This window comes from Phalangium opilio, unplaced genomic scaffold (assembly GCF_054372755.1).
Source record: "Phalangium opilio isolate 3A_F unplaced genomic scaffold, DU_Popi_V2 ptg000002l_1, whole genome shotgun sequence".
Taxonomy (NCBI): domain Eukaryota; kingdom Metazoa; phylum Arthropoda; class Arachnida; order Opiliones; family Phalangiidae; genus Phalangium; species Phalangium opilio.
In genome coordinates, this window is record NW_028324144.1 from 10,496,870 (window position 1) to 10,513,262 (window position 16,393).

Here is a 16,393-nt window from a genome sequence, read left to right on the forward strand (position 1 = left end):
CGGCCCATGCATGTTTTGGTCATCATTTGATGCATAACGATATTGTGTTTAAATTGTATTATCCTTACTTCAGGGTCTTTCGAAATTAATAAAAAAATTACGAAAATTAAGTAAAATGATAATTTTTAAATTGATAAACCCTTCTAAAAAAATTATTTGAGATAATAATTCAAAGAAATATTTGGTTTGATTATCAAATATTCAGGTGAAATAACATTCTTTCCATATTCTACGCTTTGCAGAGCATCGGTGGTTCAATGGTAGAATTCTCGAATGCCACGCGGGAGATCCGGGTTCGATTCCCGGCCGATGCATGTTTTGGTCGTCATTTGATGCATAACGATATTGCGTTTAAATGGTATTATCATTACTTCAGGGTCTTTCGAAGTTAATAAAAAAATTACGAAAAGTATGTAAAATAATAATTTTTAAATTGATAAACCCTTCTTAAAATATTATTTGAGATAATAATTCAAAGAAATATTTGGTTTGATTATCAAATATTCAGGTGAAATACCATTCTTTCCATATTCTAGTCTTTGCAGAGCATCGGTGGTTCAATGGTAGAATTCTCGCCTGCCACGCGGGAGATCCGGGTTCGATTCCCGGCCGATGCATGTTTTCGTCGTCATTTGATGCATAACGATATTGTGTTTAAATTGTATTATCCTTACTTCAGGGTCTTTGAAATTAATAAAAAAATTACGAAAATTAAGTAAAATGATAATTGTTAAATTGATAAATCCTTCTAAAAATACTATTTGAGATAATAATTCAAAGAAATATTTGGTTTGATTATCAAATATTCAGGTGATATAACATTCTTTCCATATTCTACTCTTTGCAGAGCATCGATGGTTCAATGGTAGAATTCTCTTCTGCCACGCGGGAGATCCGGGTTCGATTCCCGGCCGATGCATGTTTTCGTCGTCATTTGATGCATAACGATATTGTGTTTAAATTGTATTATCCTTACTTCAGGGTCTTTCGAAATTAATAAAAAAATTACGAAAATTAAGTAAAATGATAGTTGTTAAATTGATAAATCCTTCTAAAAATACTATTTGAGATAATAATTCAAAGAAATATTTGGTTTGATTATCAAATATTCAGGTGAAATAACATTCTTTCCATATTCTACTCTTTGCAGAGCATCGATGGTTCAATGGTAGAATTCTCTTCTGCCACGCGGGAGATCCGGGTTCGATTCCCGGCCGATGCATGTTTTGGTCATCATTTGATGCATAACGATATTGTGTTTAAATTGTATTATCCTTACTTCAGGGTCTTTCGAAATGAAAAAAAAAATTACGAAAATTAAGTAAAATGATAATTTTTAAATTGATAAACCCTTCTAAAAAATTATTTGAGATAATAATTCAAAGAAATATTTGGTTTGATTATCAAATATTCAGGTGAAATAACATTCTTTCCATATTCTACTCTTTTCAGAGCATCGGTGGTTCAATGGTAGAATTCTCGCCTGCCACGCGGGAGATCCGGGTTCGATTCCCGGCCGATGCTTGTTTTGGTCATCATTTGATGCATAACGATATTGTGTTTAAATTCCAATATCCTTACTTCAGGGTCTTTCGAAATTAATTAAAAAATTACGAAAGTTATGTAAAATAATAATTTTTAAATTGATAAACCCTTCTTAAAATATTATTTGAGATAATAATTCAAAGAAATATTTGGTTTGATTATCAAATATTCAGGTGAAATACCATTCTTTCCATATTCTACTCTTTGCAGAGCATCGGTGGTTCAATGGTAGAATTCTCGCATGCCACGCGGGAGATCCGGGTTCGATTCCCGGCCGATGCATGTTTTGGTCGTCATTTGATGCATAACGATATTGTGTTTAAATTCCAATATTCTTACTTCAGGGTCTTTCGAAATTAATTAAAAAATTACGAAAATTATGTAAAATAATAATTTTTAAATAGATAAACCCTTCTTAAAATATTATTTGAGATAATAATTTAAAGAAATATTTGGTTTGATTATCAAATATTCAGGTGAAATAACATTCTTTCCATATTCTACTCTTGGCAGAGCCTCGGTGGTTCAATGGTAGAATTCTCGCCTGCCACGCGGGAGATCCGGGTTCGATTCCCGGCCGATGCATATTTTGGTCGTCATTTGATGCATAACGATATTGTGTTTAAATTGTATTATCATTACTTCAGGGTCTTTCGAAATTAATAAAAAAATTACGAAAAGTATGTAAAATAATAATTTTTAAATTGATAAACCCTTCTAAAAATACTATTTGAGATAATAATTCAAAGAAATATTTGGTTTGATTATCAAATATTCAGGTGAAATAACATTCTTTCCATATTCTACTCTTTGCAGAGCATCGATGGTTCAATGGTAGAATTCTCTTCTGCCACGCGGGAGATCCGGGTTCGATTCCCGGCCGATGCATGTTTTCGTCGTCATTTGATGCATCACGATATTGTGTTTAAATTGTATTATCCTTACTTCAGGGTCTTTCGAAATTAATAAAAAAATTACGAAAATTAAGTAAAATGATAATTGTTAAATTGATAAATCCTTCTAAAAATACTATTTGAGATAATAATTCAAAGAAATATTTGGTTTGATTATCAAATATTCAGGTGAAATAACATTCTTTCCATATTCTACTCTTTGCAGAGCATCGATGGTTCAATGGTAGAATTCTCTTCTGCCACGCGGGAGATCCGGGTTCGATTCCCGGCCGATGCATGTTTTGGTCATCATTTGATGCATAACGATATTGTGTTTAAATTGTATTATCCTTACTTCAGGGTCTTTCGAAATTAAAAAAAAAATTACGAAAATTAAGTAAAATGATAATTTTTAAATTGATAAACCCTTCTAAAAAAATTATTTGAGATAATAATTCAAAGAAATATTTGGTTTGATTATCAAATATTCAGGTGAAATAACATTCTTTCCATATTCTACTCTTTTCAGAGCATCGGTGGTTCAATGGTAGAATTCTCGCCTGCCACGCGGGAGATCCGGGTTCGATTCCCGGCCGATGCATGTTTTGGTCGTCATTTGATGCATAACGATATTGTGTTTAAATTGTATTATCATTACTTCAGGGTCTTTCGAAATTAATAAAAAAATTACGAAAAGTATGTAAAATAATAATTTTTAAATTGATAAACCCTTCTTAAAATATTATTTGAGATAATAATTCAAAGAAATATTTGGTTTGATTATCAAATATTCAGGTGAAATACCATTCTTTCCATATTCTAGTCTTTGCAGAGCATCGGTGGTTAAATGGTAGAATTCTCGCCTGCCACGCGGGAGATCCGGGTTCGATTCCCGGCCGATGCATGTTTTCGTCGTCATTTGATGCATAACGATATTGTGTTTAAATTGTATTATCCTTACTTCAGGGTCTTTCGAAATTAATAAAAAAATTACGAAAATTAAGTAAAATGATAATTGTTAAATTGATAAATCCTTCTAAAAATACTATTTGAGATAATAATTCAAAGAAATATTTGGTTTGATTATCAAATATTCAGGTGAAATAACATTCTTTCCATATTCTACTCTTTGCAGAGCATCGATGGTTCAATGGTAGAATTCTCTTCTGCCACGCGGGAGATCCGGGTTCGATTCCCGGCCGATGCATGTTTTGGTCATCATTTGATGCATAACGATATTGTGTTTAAATTGTATTATCCTTACTTCAGGGTCTTTCGAAATTAAAAAAAAAATTACGAAAATTAAGTAAAATGATAATTTTTAAATTGATAAACCCTTCTAAAAAAATTATTTGAGATAATAATTCAAAGAAATATTTGGTTTGATTATCAAATATTCAGGTGAAATAACATTCTTTCCATATTCTACTCTTTTCAGAGCATCGGTGGTTCAATGGTAGAATTCTCGCCTGCCACGCGGGAGATCCGGGTTCGATTCCCGGCCGATGCATGTTTTGGTCGTCATTTGATGCATAACGATATTGTGTTTAAATTGTATTATCATTACTTCAGGGTCTTTCGAAATTAATAAAAAAATTACGAAAAGTATGTAAAATAATAATTTTTAAATTGATAAACCCTTCTTAAAATATTATTTGAGATAATAATTCAAAGAAATATTTGGTTTGATTATCAAATATTCAGGTGAAATACCATTCTTTCCATATTCTAGTCTTTGCAGAGCATCGGTGGTTAAATGGTAGAATTCTCGCCTGCCACGCGGGAGATCCGGGTTCGATTCCCGGCCGATGCATGTTTTCGTCGTCATTTGATGCATAACGATATTGTGTTTAAATTGTATTATCCTTACTTCAGGGTCTTTCGAAATTAATAAAAAAATTACGAAAATTAAGTAAAATGATAATTGTTAAATTGATAAATCCTTCTAAAAATACTATTTGAGATAATAATTCAAAGAAATATTTGGTTTGATTATCAAATATTCAGGTGAAATAACATTCTTTCCATATTCTACTCTTTGCAGAGCATCGATGGTTCAATGGTAGAATTCTCTTCTGCCACGCGGGAGATCCGGGTTCGATTCCCGGCCGATGCATGTTTTGGTCATCATTTGATGCATAACGATATTGTGTTTAAATTGTATTATCCTTACTTCAGGGTCTTTCGAAATTAAAAAAAAATTACGAAAATTAAGTAAAATGATAATTTTTAAATTGATAAACCCTTCTAAAAAAATTATTTGAGATAATAATTCAAAGAAATATTTGGTTTGATTATCAAATATTCAGGTGAAATAACATTCTTTCCATATTCTACTCTTTTCAGAGCATCGGTGGTTCAATGGTAGAATTCTCGCCTGCCACGCGGGAGATCCGGGTTCGATTCCCGGCCGATGCATGTTTTGGTCGTCATTTGATGCATAACGATATTGTGTTTAAATTGTATTATCATTACTTCAGGGTCTTTCGAAATTAATAAAAAAATTACGAAAAGTATGTAAAATAATAATTTTTAAATTGATAAACCCTTCTTAAAATATTATTTGAGATAATAATTCAAAGAAATATTTGGTTTGATTATCAAATATTCAGGTGAAATACCATTCTTTCCATATTCTAGTCTTTGCAGAGCATCGGTGGTTCGATGGTAGAATTCTCGCCTGCCACGCGGGAGATCCGGGTTCGATTCCCGGCCGATGCATGTTTTCGTCGTCATTTGATGCATAACGATATTGTGTTTAAATTGTATTATCCTTACTTCAGGGTCTTTTAAATTAATAAAAAAATAACGAAAATTAAGTAAAATGATAATTGTTAAATTGATAAATCCTTCTAAAAATACTATTTGAGATAATAATTCAAAGAAATATTTGGTTTGATTATCAAATATTCAGGTGATATAACATTCTTTCCATATTCTACTCTTTGCAGAGCATCGATGGTTCAATGGTAGAATTCTCTTCTGCCACGCGGGAGATCCGGGTTCGATTCCCGGCCGATGCATGTTTTCGTCGTCATTTGATGCATAACGATATTGTGTTTAAATTGTATTATCCTTACTTCAGGGTCTTTCGAAATTAATAAAGAAATTACGAAAATTAAGTAAAATGATAATTGTTAAATTGATAAATCCTTCTAAAAATACTATTTGAGATAATAATTCAAAGAAATATTTGGTTTGATTATCAAATATTCAGGTGAAATAACATTCTTTCCATATTCTACTCTTTGCAGAGCATCGATGGTTCAATGGTAGAATTCTCTTCTGCCACGCGGGAGATCCGGGTTCGATTCCCGGCCGATGCATGTTTTGGTCATCATTTGATGCATAACGATATTGTGTTTAAATTGTATTATCCTTACTTCAGGGTCTTTCGAAATTAAAAAAAAAATTACGAAAATTAAGTAAAATGATAATTTTTAAATTGATAAACCCTTCTAAAAATATTATTTGAGATAATAATTCAAAGAAATATTTGGTTTGATTATCAAATATTCAGGTGAAATAACATTCTTTCCATATTCTACTCTTTTCAGAGCATCGGTGGTTCAATGGTAGAATTCTCGCCTGCCACGCGGGAGATCCGGGTTCGATTCCCGGCCGATGCATGTTTTGGTCGTCATTTATGCATAACGATATTGTGTTTAAATTGTATTATCCTTACTTCAGGGTCTTTCGAAATTAATAAAAAAATTTCAAAAAGTATGTAAAATGATAATTTTTAAATTGATAAACCCTTCTAAAAATATTTTTTGAGATAATAATTCAAAGAAATATTTGGTTTGATTATCAAATATTCAGGTGAAATAAGATTCTTTCCATATTCTACTCTTTGCAGAGCATCGATGGTTCAATGGTAGAATTCTCTTCTGCCACGCGGGAGATCCGGGTTCGATTACCGGCCGATGCATGTTTTCGTCGTCATTTGATGCATAACGATATTGTGTTTAAATTGTATTATCCTTACTTCAGGGTCTTTCGAAATTAATAAAAAAATTACGAAAATTAAGTAAAATGATAATTGTTAAATTGATAAATCCTTCTAAAAATACTATTTGAGATAATAATTCAAAGAAATATTTGGTTTGATTATCAAATATTCAGGCATGGATTAACTAACGCGCTAGGGATAGTTCGTTCCCCCAAAAAGATAACGCATGCATGTTCCAAACGCCCCCTAGCAGCAGCTACTATCCCTAACAGGAAGTTATAAGAATAATTGGACCAAATATCACGTGGTCTATGACGTCAAAATTGAAATACTGCCTAAATTGGGCTAAAACGATTTATTTTGCCGAGAGATGGCGCCATATCTACATCCGTTTTGGTCCAATAAATTGGGGGAATGAAGAGGGGAATCAAGGAATAATTCGGAACATGTAGTTGGCGATAGCATTACATGAGAAACCCAGTTAGTGAACAATCCCTAGCGTTAGTTAATCCATGATTCAGGTGAAATAAGATTCTTTCCATATTCTACTCTTTGCAGAGCATCGATGGTTCAATGGTAGAATTCTCTTCTGCCACGCGGGAGATCCGGGTTCGATTCCCGGCCGATGCATGTTTTGGTCATCATTTGATGCATAACGATATTGTGTTTAAATTGTATTATCCTTACTTCAGGGTCTTTCGAAATTAATAAAAAAATAACGAAAATTAAGTAAAATGATAATTTTTAAATTGATAAACCCTTCTAAAAAAATTATTTGAGATAATAATTCAAAGAAATATTTGGTTTGATTATCAAATATTCAGGTGAAATAACATTCTTTCCATATTCTACTATTTGCAGAGCATCGATGGTTCAATGGTAGAATTCTCTTCTGCCACGCGGGAGATCCGGGTTCGATTCCCGGCCGATGCATGTTTTGGTCATCATTTGATGCATAACGATATTGTGTTTAAATTGTATTATCCTTACTTCAGGGTCTTTCGAAATTAATAAAAAAATTACGAAAATTAAGTAAAATGATAATTTTTAAATTGATAAACCCTTCTAAAAAAATTATTTGAGATAATAATTCAAAGAAATATTTGGTTTGATTATCAAATATTCAGGTGAAATAACATTCTTTCCATATTCTACTCTTTGCAGAGCATCGGTGGTTCAATGGTAGAATTCTCGCCTGCCACGCGGGAGATCCGGGTTCGATTCCCGGCCGATGCATGTTTTGGTCGTCATTTGATGCATAACGATATTGTGTTTAAATTGTATTATCATTACTTCAGGGTCTTTCGAAGTTAATAAAAAAATTACGAAAAGTATGTAAAATAATAATTTTTAAATTGATAAACCCTTCTTAAACTATTATTTGAGATAATAATTCAAAGAAATATTTGGTTTGATTATCAAATATTCAGGTGAAATACCATTCTTTCCATATTCTACTCTTTGCAGAGCATCGGTGGTTCAATGGTAGAATTCTCTTCTGCCACGCGGGAGATCCGGGTTCGATTCCCGGCCGATGCATGTTTTGTTCATCATTTGATGCATAACGATATTGTGTTTAAATTGTATTATCATTACTTCAGGGTCTTTCGAAGTTAATAAAAAAATTACGAAAAGTATGTAAAATAATAATTTTTAAATTGATAAACCCTTCTTAAAATATTATTTGAGATAATAATTCAAAGAAATATTTGGTTTGATTATCAAATATTCAGGTGAAATACCATTCTTTCCATATTCTACTCTTTGCAGAGCATCGGTGGTTCAATGGTAGAATTCTCGCCTGCCACGCGGGAGATCCGGGTTCGATTCCCGGCCGATGCATGTTTTCGTCGTCATTTGATGCATAACGATATTGTGTTTAAATTGTATTATCCTTACTTCAGGGTCTTTCGAAATTAATAAAAAAATTACGAAAATTAAGTAAAATGATAATTGTTAAATTGATAAATCTTTCTAAAAATACTATTTGAGATAATAATTCAAAGAAATATTTGGTTTGATTATCAAATATTCAGGTGAAATAACATTCTTTCCATATTCTACTCTTTGCAGAGCATCGATGGTTCAATGGTAGAATTCTCTTCTGCCACGCGGGAGATCCGGGTTCGATTCCCGGCCGATGCATGTTTTCGTCGTCATTTGATGCATAACGATATTGTGTTTAAATTGTATTATCCTTACTTCAGGGTCTTTCGAAATTAATAAAAAAATTACGAAAATTAAGTAAAATGATAATTGTTAAATTGATAAATCCTTCTAAAAATACTATTTGAGATAATAATTCAAAGAAATATTTGGTTTGATTATCAAATATTCAGGTGAAATAAGATTCTTTCCATATTCTACTCTTTGCAGAGCATCGATGGTTCAATGGTAGAATTCTCTTCTGCCACGCGGGAGATCCGGGTTCGATTCCCGGCCGATGCATGTTTTGGTCATCATTTGATGCATAACGATATTGTGTTTAAATTGTATTATCCTTACTTCAGGGTCTTTCGAAATTAATAAAAAAATAACGAAAATTAAGTAAAATGATAATTTTTAAATTGATAAACCCTTCTAAAAAAATTATTTGAGATAATAATTCAAAGAAATATTTGGTTTGATTATCAAATATTCAGGTGAAATAACATTCTTTCCATATTCTACTCTTTGCAGCGCATCGGTGGTTCAATGGTAGAATTCTCGCCTGCCACGCGGGAGATCCGGGTTCGATTCCCGGCCGATGCATGTTTTGGTCGTCATTTATGCATAACGATATTGTGTTTAAATTGTATTATCCTTACTTCAGGGTCTTTCGAAATTAATAAAAAAATTTCAAAAAGTATGTAAAATGATAATTTTTAAATTGATAAACCCTTCTAAAAATATTTTTTGAGATAATAATTCAAAGAAATATTTGGTTTGATTATCAAATATTCAGGTGAAATAAGATTCTTTCCATATTCTACTCTTTGCAGAGCATCGATGGTTCAATGGTAGAATTCTCTTCTGCCACGCGGGAGATCCGGGTTCGATTACCGGCCGATGCATGTTTTCGTCGTCATTTGATGCATAACGATATTGTGTTTAAATTGTATTATCCTTACTTCAGGGTCTTTCGAAATTAATAAAAAAATTACGAAAATTAAGTAAAATGATAATTGTTAAATTGATAAATCCTTCTAAAAATACTATTTGAGATAATAATTCAAAGAAATATTTGGTTTGATTATCAAATATTCAGGCATGGATTAACTAACGCGCTAGGGATAGTTCGTTCCCCCAAAAAGATAACGCATGCATGTTCCAAACGCCCCCTAGCAGCAGCTACTATCCCTAACAGGAAGTTATAAGAATAATTGGACCAAATATCACGTGGTCTATGACGTCAAAATTGAAATACTGCCTAAATTGGGCTAAAACGATTTATTTTGCCGAGAGATGGCGCCATATCTACATCCGTTTTGGTCCAATAAATTGGGGGAATGAAGAGGGGAATCAAGGAATAATTCGGAACATGTAGTTGGCGATAGCATTACATGAGAAACCCAGTTAGTGAACAATCCCTAGCGTTAGTTAATCCATGATTCAGGTGAAATAAGATTCTTTCCATATTCTACTCTTTGCAGAGCATCGATGGTTCAATGGTAGAATTCTCTTCTGCCACGCGGGAGATCCGGGTTCGATTCCCGGCCGATGCATGTTTTGGTCATCATTTGATGCATAACGATATTGTGTTTAAATTGTATTATCCTTACTTCAGGGTCTTTCGAAATTAATAAAAAAATAACGAAAATTAAGTAAAATGATAATTTTTAAATTGATAAACCCTTCTAAAAAAATTATTTGAGATAATAATTCAAAGAAATATTTGGTTTGATTATCAAATATTCAGGTGAAATAACATTCTTTCCATATTCTACTATTTGCAGAGCATCGATGGTTCAATGGTAGAATTCTCTTCTGCCACGCGGGAGATCCGGGTTCGATTCCCGGCCGATGCATGTTTTGGTCATCATTTGATGCATAACGATATTGTGTTTAAATTGTATTATCCTTACTTCAGGGTCTTTCGAAATTAATAAAAAAATTACGAAAATTAAGTAAAATGATAATTTTTAAATTGATAAACCCTTCTAAAAAAATTATTTGAGATAATAATTCAAAGAAATATTTGGTTTGATTATCAAATATTCAGGTGAAATAACATTCTTTCCATATTCTACTCTTTGCAGAGCATCGGTGGTTCAATGGTAGAATTCTCGCCTGCCACGCGGGAGATCCGGGTTCGATTCCCGGCCGATGCATGTTTTGGTCGTCATTTGATGCATAACGATATTGTGTTTAAATTGTATTATCATTACTTCAGGGTCTTTCGAAGTTAATAAAAAAATTACGAAAAGTATGTAAAATAATAATTTTTAAATTGATAAACCCTTCTTAAACTATTATTTGAGATAATAATTCAAAGAAATATTTGGTTTGATTATCAAATATTCAGGTGAAATACCATTCTTTCCATATTCTACTCTTTGCAGAGCATCGGTGGTTCAATGGTAGAATTCTCTTCTGCCACGCGGGAGATCCGGGTTCGATTCCCGGCCGATGCATGTTTTGTTCATCATTTGATGCATAACGATATTGTGTTTAAATTGTATTATCATTACTTCAGGGTCTTTCGAAGTTAATAAAAAAATTACGAAAAGTATGTAAAATAATAATTTTTAAATTGATAAACCCTTCTTAAAATATTATTTGAGATAATAATTCAAAGAAATATTTGGTTTGATTATCAAATATTCAGGTGAAATACCATTCTTTCCATATTCTACTCTTTGCAGAGCATCGGTGGTTCAATGGTAGAATTCTCGCCTGCCACGCGGGAGATCCGGGTTCGATTCCCGGCCGATGCATGTTTTCGTCGTCATTTGATGCATAACGATATTGTGTTTAAATTGTATTATCCTTACTTCAGGGTCTTTCGAAATTAATAAAAAAATTACGAAAATTAAGTAAAATGATAATTGTTAAATTGATAAATCTTTCTAAAAATACTATTTGAGATAATAATTCAAAGAAATATTTGGTTTGATTATCAAATATTCAGGTGAAATAACATTCTTTCCATATTCTACTCTTTGCAGAGCATCGATGGTTCAATGGTAGAATTCTCTTCTGCCACGCGGGAGATCCGGGTTCGATTCCCGGCCGATGCATGTTTTCGTCGTCATTTGATGCATAACGATATTGTGTTTAAATTGTATTATCCTTACTTCAGGGTCTTTCGAAATTAATAAAAAAATTACGAAAATTAAGTAAAATGATAATTGTTAAATTGATAAATCCTTCTAAAAATACTATTTGAGATAATAATTCAAAGAAATATTTGGTTTGATTATCAAATATTCAGGTGAAATAAGATTCTTTCCATATTCTACTCTTTGCAGAGCATCGATGGTTCAATGGTAGAATTCTCTTCTGCCACGCGGGAGATCCGGGTTCGATTCCCGGCCGATGCATGTTTTGGTCATCATTTGATGCATAACGATATTGTGTTTAAATTGTATTATCCTTACTTCAGGGTCTTTCGAAATTAATAAAAAAATAACGAAAATTAAGTAAAATGATAATTTTTAAATTGATAAACCCTTCTAAAAAAATTATTTGAGATAATAATTCAAAGAAATATTTGGTTTGATTATCAAATATTCAGGTGAAATAACATTCTTTCCATATTCTACTCTTTGCAGCGCATCGGTGGTTCAATGGTAGAATTCTCGCCTGCCACGCGGGAGATCCGGGTTCGATTCCCGGCCGATGCATGTTTCGGTCGTCATTTGATGCATAACGATATTGTGTTTAAATTGTATTATCATTACTTCAGGGTCTTTCGAAATTAATAAAAAAGTTACGAAAAGTATGTAAAATAATAATTTTTAAATTGATAAACCCTTCTAAAAATATTATTTGAGATAATAATTCAAAGAAATATTTGGTTTGATTATCAAATATTCAGGTGAAATACCATTCTTTCCATATTCTACTCTTTGCAGAGCCTCGGTGGTTCAATGGTAGAATTTTCGCCTGCCACGCGGGAGATCCGGGTTCGATTCCCGGCCGATGCATGTTTTGGTCGTCATTTGATGCATAACGATATTGTGTTTAAAATGTAATATCCATACTTCAGGGTCTTTCGAAATTAATAAAAAAATTAAGAAAAGTATGTAAAATAATAATTTTTAAATTGATAAACCCTTCTTAAAATATTATTTGAGATAATAATTCAAGGAAATACTTGGTTTGATTATCAAATATTCAGGTGAAATACCATTCTTTCCATATTCTACTCTTTGCAGAGCATCGGTGGTTCAATGGTAGAATTCTCGCCTGCCACGCGGGAGATCCGGGTTCGATTCCCGGCCGAAGCATGTTTTGGTCGTCATTTGATACATAAGGATATTGTGTTTAAATTGTATTATCCTTACTTCAGAGTCTTTCGAAATTAATAAAAAAATTACGAAAATTAAGTAAAATGATAATTGTTAAATTGATAAATCATTCTAAAAATATTATTTGGGATAATTATGCAAAGAAATATTTGGTTTGATTATCAAATATTCAGGTGAAATACCATTCTTTCCATACTCTACTCTTTGTAGAGCATCGGTGGTTCAATGGTAGAATTCTCGCCTGCCACGCGGGAGATCCGGGTTCGATTCCCGGCCGATGCATGTTTTGGTCGTCATTTGATGCATAACGATATTGTGTTTAAATTCCAATATCCTTACTTCAGGGTCTTTCGAAATTAATAAAAAAATTACGAAAATTATGTAAAATAATAATTGTTAAATTTATAAATCATTCTAAAAATATTATTTGGATAATAATGCAAAGAAACATTTGGTTTGATTATCAAATATTCAGGTGAAATACCATTCTTTCCATACTCTACTCTTTGTAGAGCAACGGTGGTTCAATGGTAGAATTCTAGCCTGCGACGCGGGAGATCCGGGTTCGATTCCCGGCCGATGCATGTTTTGGTCGTCATTTGATGCATAACGATATTGTGTTTAAATTCCAATATCCTTACTTCAGGGTCTTTCGAAATTAATTAAAAAATTACGAAAATTATGTAAAATAATAATTTTTAAATTGATAAACCCTTCTAAAAATACTATTTGAGATAATAATTCAAAGAAATATTTGGTTTGATTATCAAATATTCAGGTGAAATAACATTCTTTCCATATTCTACTCTTTGCAGAGCATCGATGGTTCAATGGTAGAATTCTCTTCTGCCACGCGGGAGATCCGGGTTCGATTCCCGGCCGATGCATGTTTTCGTCGTCATTTGATGCATAACGATATTGTGTTTAAATTGTATTATCCTTACTTCAGGGTCTTTCGAAATTAATAAAAAAATTACGAAAATTAAGTAAAATGATAATTGTTAAATAGATAAATCCTTCTAAAAATACTATTTGAGATAATAATTCAAAGAAATATTTGGTTTGATTATCAAATATTACGGTGAAATAACATTCTTTCCATATTCTACTATTTGCAGAGCATCGATGGTTCAATGGTAGAATTCTCTTCTGCCACGCGGGAGATCCGGGTTCGATTCCCGGCCGATGCATGTTTTGGTCATCATTTGATGCATAACGATATTGTGTTTAAATTGTATTATCCTTACTTCAGGGTCTTTCGAAATTAATATAAAAATTACGAAAATTAAGTAAAATGATAATTTTTAAATTGATAAACCCTTCTAAAAAAATTATTTGAGATAATAATTCAAAGAAATATTTGGTTTGATTATCAAATATTCAGGTGAAATAACATTCTTTCCATATTCTACTCTTTGCAGAGCATCGGTGGTTTAATGGTAGAATTCTCGCCTGCCACGCGGGAGATCCGGGTTCGATTCCCGGCCGATGCATGTTTTGGTCGTCATTTATGCATAACGATATTGTGTTTAAATTGTATTATTCTTACTTCAGGGTCTTTCGAGTAGTGATAGCCACCCAGATTCGCAGAGATCCAAGATGGCCGCCACCCCAAGATGGCTGCCATCCACCCAACTCCAACCAAACTTGCAACCCTAGATTGGTTTCAAACCAAGGTTTTGAGACAAGTCCGGACTGGCCCGAGCTCTTACAGGCTATTTTCAAACCCCATGACGTCATCTTCTTAACTCAAACCAAAACTTAAACTATATTCATCGCTGGCTTGCTAGTAAGGGGCTCGATTTCGTAAAGAGTTAATGAAACGTTAACTATGAACCCGTAAACAAAAAAGAAAATGCGGCACAGCATATTGGGAGGGTTCCAATAATAAATGATATTTAAATAGCTAGTACAATAAGCCTATAATTATAAGTCTGAAAAGAAAATACAAATTTACAAATAAAAATTTTTAATAACATAAAGTATATACAATAACTAGCAAAAAGACATGTATAATAATAACAAAGATATTTACAAAAGAACCCACCCCCATTAAAAAATGGCTAGACACCAGTCGAGCCAAACCCCCCACTCCCACGAAGCGTTGGGGTTAGATTCTAGAAACAATATATAAAACGTGTTACACGCTGAATCCTAAATTAAAACTAAAGTTATTTACCGCTGCTTCCAACGGCCTTAACAATAGCACCGGTGTAACTATTAATTGGGCAACTCTATCGCCCCGCCGGACAGTGTAGGGGGTTTCCCCTACGTTGGCTATGACCACTTTCAGGGGGCCGCGATAGTCGGCGTCTATTGTTATTCTTTAGAAATATTATACTGTTGGGCATTATAAAATAGGTAATAAACATACCTATAGTCCCTTCGGCGACAAACAGCCCTTGGACCGTTAAGCTACTACGGCCAACAATGCGACCGTAGCTGTTCGCCGGTAGCATAACGGCTAACCCGGTCGACAAGATTTTGACACCATGCGGTTCAATCACGGTATCTACTGGACAATACAAGTCCAGTCCGGCCGAGTGGGGAGTGGCACGACGAGGAGTAAGCGCTGCCGGATGAATTTTGACAAACGACAGGGCGGGTAATCGAGGAGCGGTAGAGAAAGACATCTTGGTTGGGATTGTTTTTTAAGTAACAGAAGTTAAACAACTGATAACTTTCACCTTGAAACACGGGGCTTATATAGTAAATTATGGAGGTTAAATCTAATAGTGTCTAGTTTTCAAGATTCTTAAGAAACTATTTTTTCGATAATAAGGAAAAAGTTAATTAGGTATATATTCATAGAATGAGAAATCTCTCCAAGGTCTAGGTTTATTTTTCTATATGCAAAACTTGTCTAGTCACGATTTAAATAATTCAAATAAGATCGTGTGATATTAAAAATTTATGCGCGAAGGTTAAGAAGGAGTTACCTTGACAGAAGGCCGAGGGGGGCAGGTTTTTTTATGGGTCTGCAAAGTTTGTTTGAGCCTGTCTGGGCGTGATTTGAATAATATATTTTGAATAATATGTATAAGATTTCCTTATAGGCAAAATTTTTTGATGAAGGTTAAAAGTAATTATTTTGGAAGGAAGTAAAATTATTTTTAACATGATTTAAATATGAATAAACGTATATTAATATTAAACTATAGAGGTGTTTTTTATATGCGTATCTACGCTAATATCCTTCATAATCTCCAGTATCAACTCGTCAATAAAAAATGCATTTAAGGTAAAATTAACAAATCGCTTGTTGATACACTTAATAAAAGTAAAATAAGGTGGTTTTATAAAAAAAAACCATATCTGGGCCTGTATTCTAAAAAAATGGCCCTGAGATTTTGGTATAAAAGCTGGAGCATCGGCATTGTATTTTCACAATCTAACTTGCCACCATGAACAAGTATCAAGAATCGCAGTCTCTATCACAATCGCTCCTTAATTCACCGCCGTCGTCGCAAGAAAATTTTCCAGCCCCTTCTACCAGCAGTGGAAAAAGAACCATCACCCAGTTCCTGAAGCCAGAACCCCTCGAAATACTG

General features: G+C 33.1%; 25 non-coding genes across 25 annotated transcripts; all 25 read left to right on the plus strand.

Moving 5' to 3' along the window:
• The first annotated feature begins 243 nt into the window (after positions 1 to 243).
• TRNAG-GCC (transfer RNA glycine (anticodon GCC)) lies at positions 244 to 314 on the plus strand. The gene has a single exon. It is a non-coding gene; the product is annotated as a tRNA-Gly (tRNA).
• A 232-nt stretch (positions 315 to 546) lies between these two features.
• TRNAG-GCC (transfer RNA glycine (anticodon GCC)) lies at positions 547 to 617 on the plus strand. The gene has a single exon. It is a non-coding gene; the product is annotated as a tRNA-Gly (tRNA).
• An 836-nt stretch (positions 618 to 1,453) lies between these two features.
• Positions 1,454 to 1,524, plus strand: TRNAG-GCC (transfer RNA glycine (anticodon GCC)). The gene has a single exon. It is a non-coding gene; the product is annotated as a tRNA-Gly (tRNA).
• A 232-nt stretch (positions 1,525 to 1,756) lies between these two features.
• Positions 1,757 to 1,827, plus strand: TRNAG-GCC (transfer RNA glycine (anticodon GCC)). Its single transcript has one exon. It is a non-coding gene; the product is annotated as a tRNA-Gly (tRNA).
• A 232-nt stretch (positions 1,828 to 2,059) lies between these two features.
• On the plus strand, positions 2,060 to 2,130 carry TRNAG-GCC (transfer RNA glycine (anticodon GCC)). Its single transcript has one exon. It is a non-coding gene; the product is annotated as a tRNA-Gly (tRNA).
• Positions 2,131 to 2,968: 838 nt separating this feature from the next.
• On the plus strand, positions 2,969 to 3,039 carry TRNAG-GCC (transfer RNA glycine (anticodon GCC)). Its single transcript has one exon. It is a non-coding gene; the product is annotated as a tRNA-Gly (tRNA).
• A 232-nt stretch (positions 3,040 to 3,271) lies between these two features.
• Positions 3,272 to 3,342, plus strand: TRNAG-GCC (transfer RNA glycine (anticodon GCC)). Its single transcript has one exon. It is a non-coding gene; the product is annotated as a tRNA-Gly (tRNA).
• A 535-nt stretch (positions 3,343 to 3,877) lies between these two features.
• TRNAG-GCC (transfer RNA glycine (anticodon GCC)) lies at positions 3,878 to 3,948 on the plus strand. Its single transcript has one exon. It is a non-coding gene; the product is annotated as a tRNA-Gly (tRNA).
• A 232-nt stretch (positions 3,949 to 4,180) lies between these two features.
• On the plus strand, positions 4,181 to 4,251 carry TRNAG-GCC (transfer RNA glycine (anticodon GCC)). Its single transcript has one exon. It is a non-coding gene; the product is annotated as a tRNA-Gly (tRNA).
• A 534-nt stretch (positions 4,252 to 4,785) lies between these two features.
• On the plus strand, positions 4,786 to 4,856 carry TRNAG-GCC (transfer RNA glycine (anticodon GCC)). The gene has a single exon. It is a non-coding gene; the product is annotated as a tRNA-Gly (tRNA).
• A 232-nt stretch (positions 4,857 to 5,088) lies between these two features.
• Positions 5,089 to 5,159, plus strand: TRNAG-GCC (transfer RNA glycine (anticodon GCC)). The gene has a single exon. It is a non-coding gene; the product is annotated as a tRNA-Gly (tRNA).
• An 837-nt stretch (positions 5,160 to 5,996) lies between these two features.
• Positions 5,997 to 6,067, plus strand: TRNAG-GCC (transfer RNA glycine (anticodon GCC)). Its single transcript has one exon. It is a non-coding gene; the product is annotated as a tRNA-Gly (tRNA).
• A 1,488-nt stretch (positions 6,068 to 7,555) lies between these two features.
• TRNAG-GCC (transfer RNA glycine (anticodon GCC)) lies at positions 7,556 to 7,626 on the plus strand. The gene has a single exon. It is a non-coding gene; the product is annotated as a tRNA-Gly (tRNA).
• Positions 7,627 to 7,858: 232 nt separating this feature from the next.
• TRNAG-GCC (transfer RNA glycine (anticodon GCC)) lies at positions 7,859 to 7,929 on the plus strand. The gene has a single exon. It is a non-coding gene; the product is annotated as a tRNA-Gly (tRNA).
• A 232-nt stretch (positions 7,930 to 8,161) lies between these two features.
• Positions 8,162 to 8,232, plus strand: TRNAG-GCC (transfer RNA glycine (anticodon GCC)). The gene has a single exon. It is a non-coding gene; the product is annotated as a tRNA-Gly (tRNA).
• An 838-nt stretch (positions 8,233 to 9,070) lies between these two features.
• On the plus strand, positions 9,071 to 9,141 carry TRNAG-GCC (transfer RNA glycine (anticodon GCC)). Its single transcript has one exon. It is a non-coding gene; the product is annotated as a tRNA-Gly (tRNA).
• Positions 9,142 to 10,629: 1,488 nt separating this feature from the next.
• On the plus strand, positions 10,630 to 10,700 carry TRNAG-GCC (transfer RNA glycine (anticodon GCC)). The gene has a single exon. It is a non-coding gene; the product is annotated as a tRNA-Gly (tRNA).
• Positions 10,701 to 10,932: 232 nt separating this feature from the next.
• On the plus strand, positions 10,933 to 11,003 carry TRNAG-GCC (transfer RNA glycine (anticodon GCC)). Its single transcript has one exon. It is a non-coding gene; the product is annotated as a tRNA-Gly (tRNA).
• Positions 11,004 to 11,235: 232 nt separating this feature from the next.
• On the plus strand, positions 11,236 to 11,306 carry TRNAG-GCC (transfer RNA glycine (anticodon GCC)). Its single transcript has one exon. It is a non-coding gene; the product is annotated as a tRNA-Gly (tRNA).
• Positions 11,307 to 12,144: 838 nt separating this feature from the next.
• On the plus strand, positions 12,145 to 12,215 carry TRNAG-GCC (transfer RNA glycine (anticodon GCC)). The gene has a single exon. It is a non-coding gene; the product is annotated as a tRNA-Gly (tRNA).
• Positions 12,216 to 12,447: 232 nt separating this feature from the next.
• Positions 12,448 to 12,518, plus strand: TRNAG-GCC (transfer RNA glycine (anticodon GCC)). The gene has a single exon. It is a non-coding gene; the product is annotated as a tRNA-Gly (tRNA).
• Positions 12,519 to 12,750: 232 nt separating this feature from the next.
• On the plus strand, positions 12,751 to 12,821 carry TRNAG-GCC (transfer RNA glycine (anticodon GCC)). Its single transcript has one exon. It is a non-coding gene; the product is annotated as a tRNA-Gly (tRNA).
• Positions 12,822 to 13,053: 232 nt separating this feature from the next.
• On the plus strand, positions 13,054 to 13,124 carry TRNAG-GCC (transfer RNA glycine (anticodon GCC)). The gene has a single exon. It is a non-coding gene; the product is annotated as a tRNA-Gly (tRNA).
• Positions 13,125 to 13,355: 231 nt separating this feature from the next.
• Positions 13,356 to 13,426, plus strand: TRNAR-GCG (transfer RNA arginine (anticodon GCG)). The gene has a single exon. It is a non-coding gene; the product is annotated as a tRNA-Arg (tRNA).
• Positions 13,427 to 14,264: 838 nt separating this feature from the next.
• TRNAG-GCC (transfer RNA glycine (anticodon GCC)) lies at positions 14,265 to 14,335 on the plus strand. Its single transcript has one exon. It is a non-coding gene; the product is annotated as a tRNA-Gly (tRNA).
• Positions 14,336 to 16,393: the final 2,058 nt, after the last annotated feature.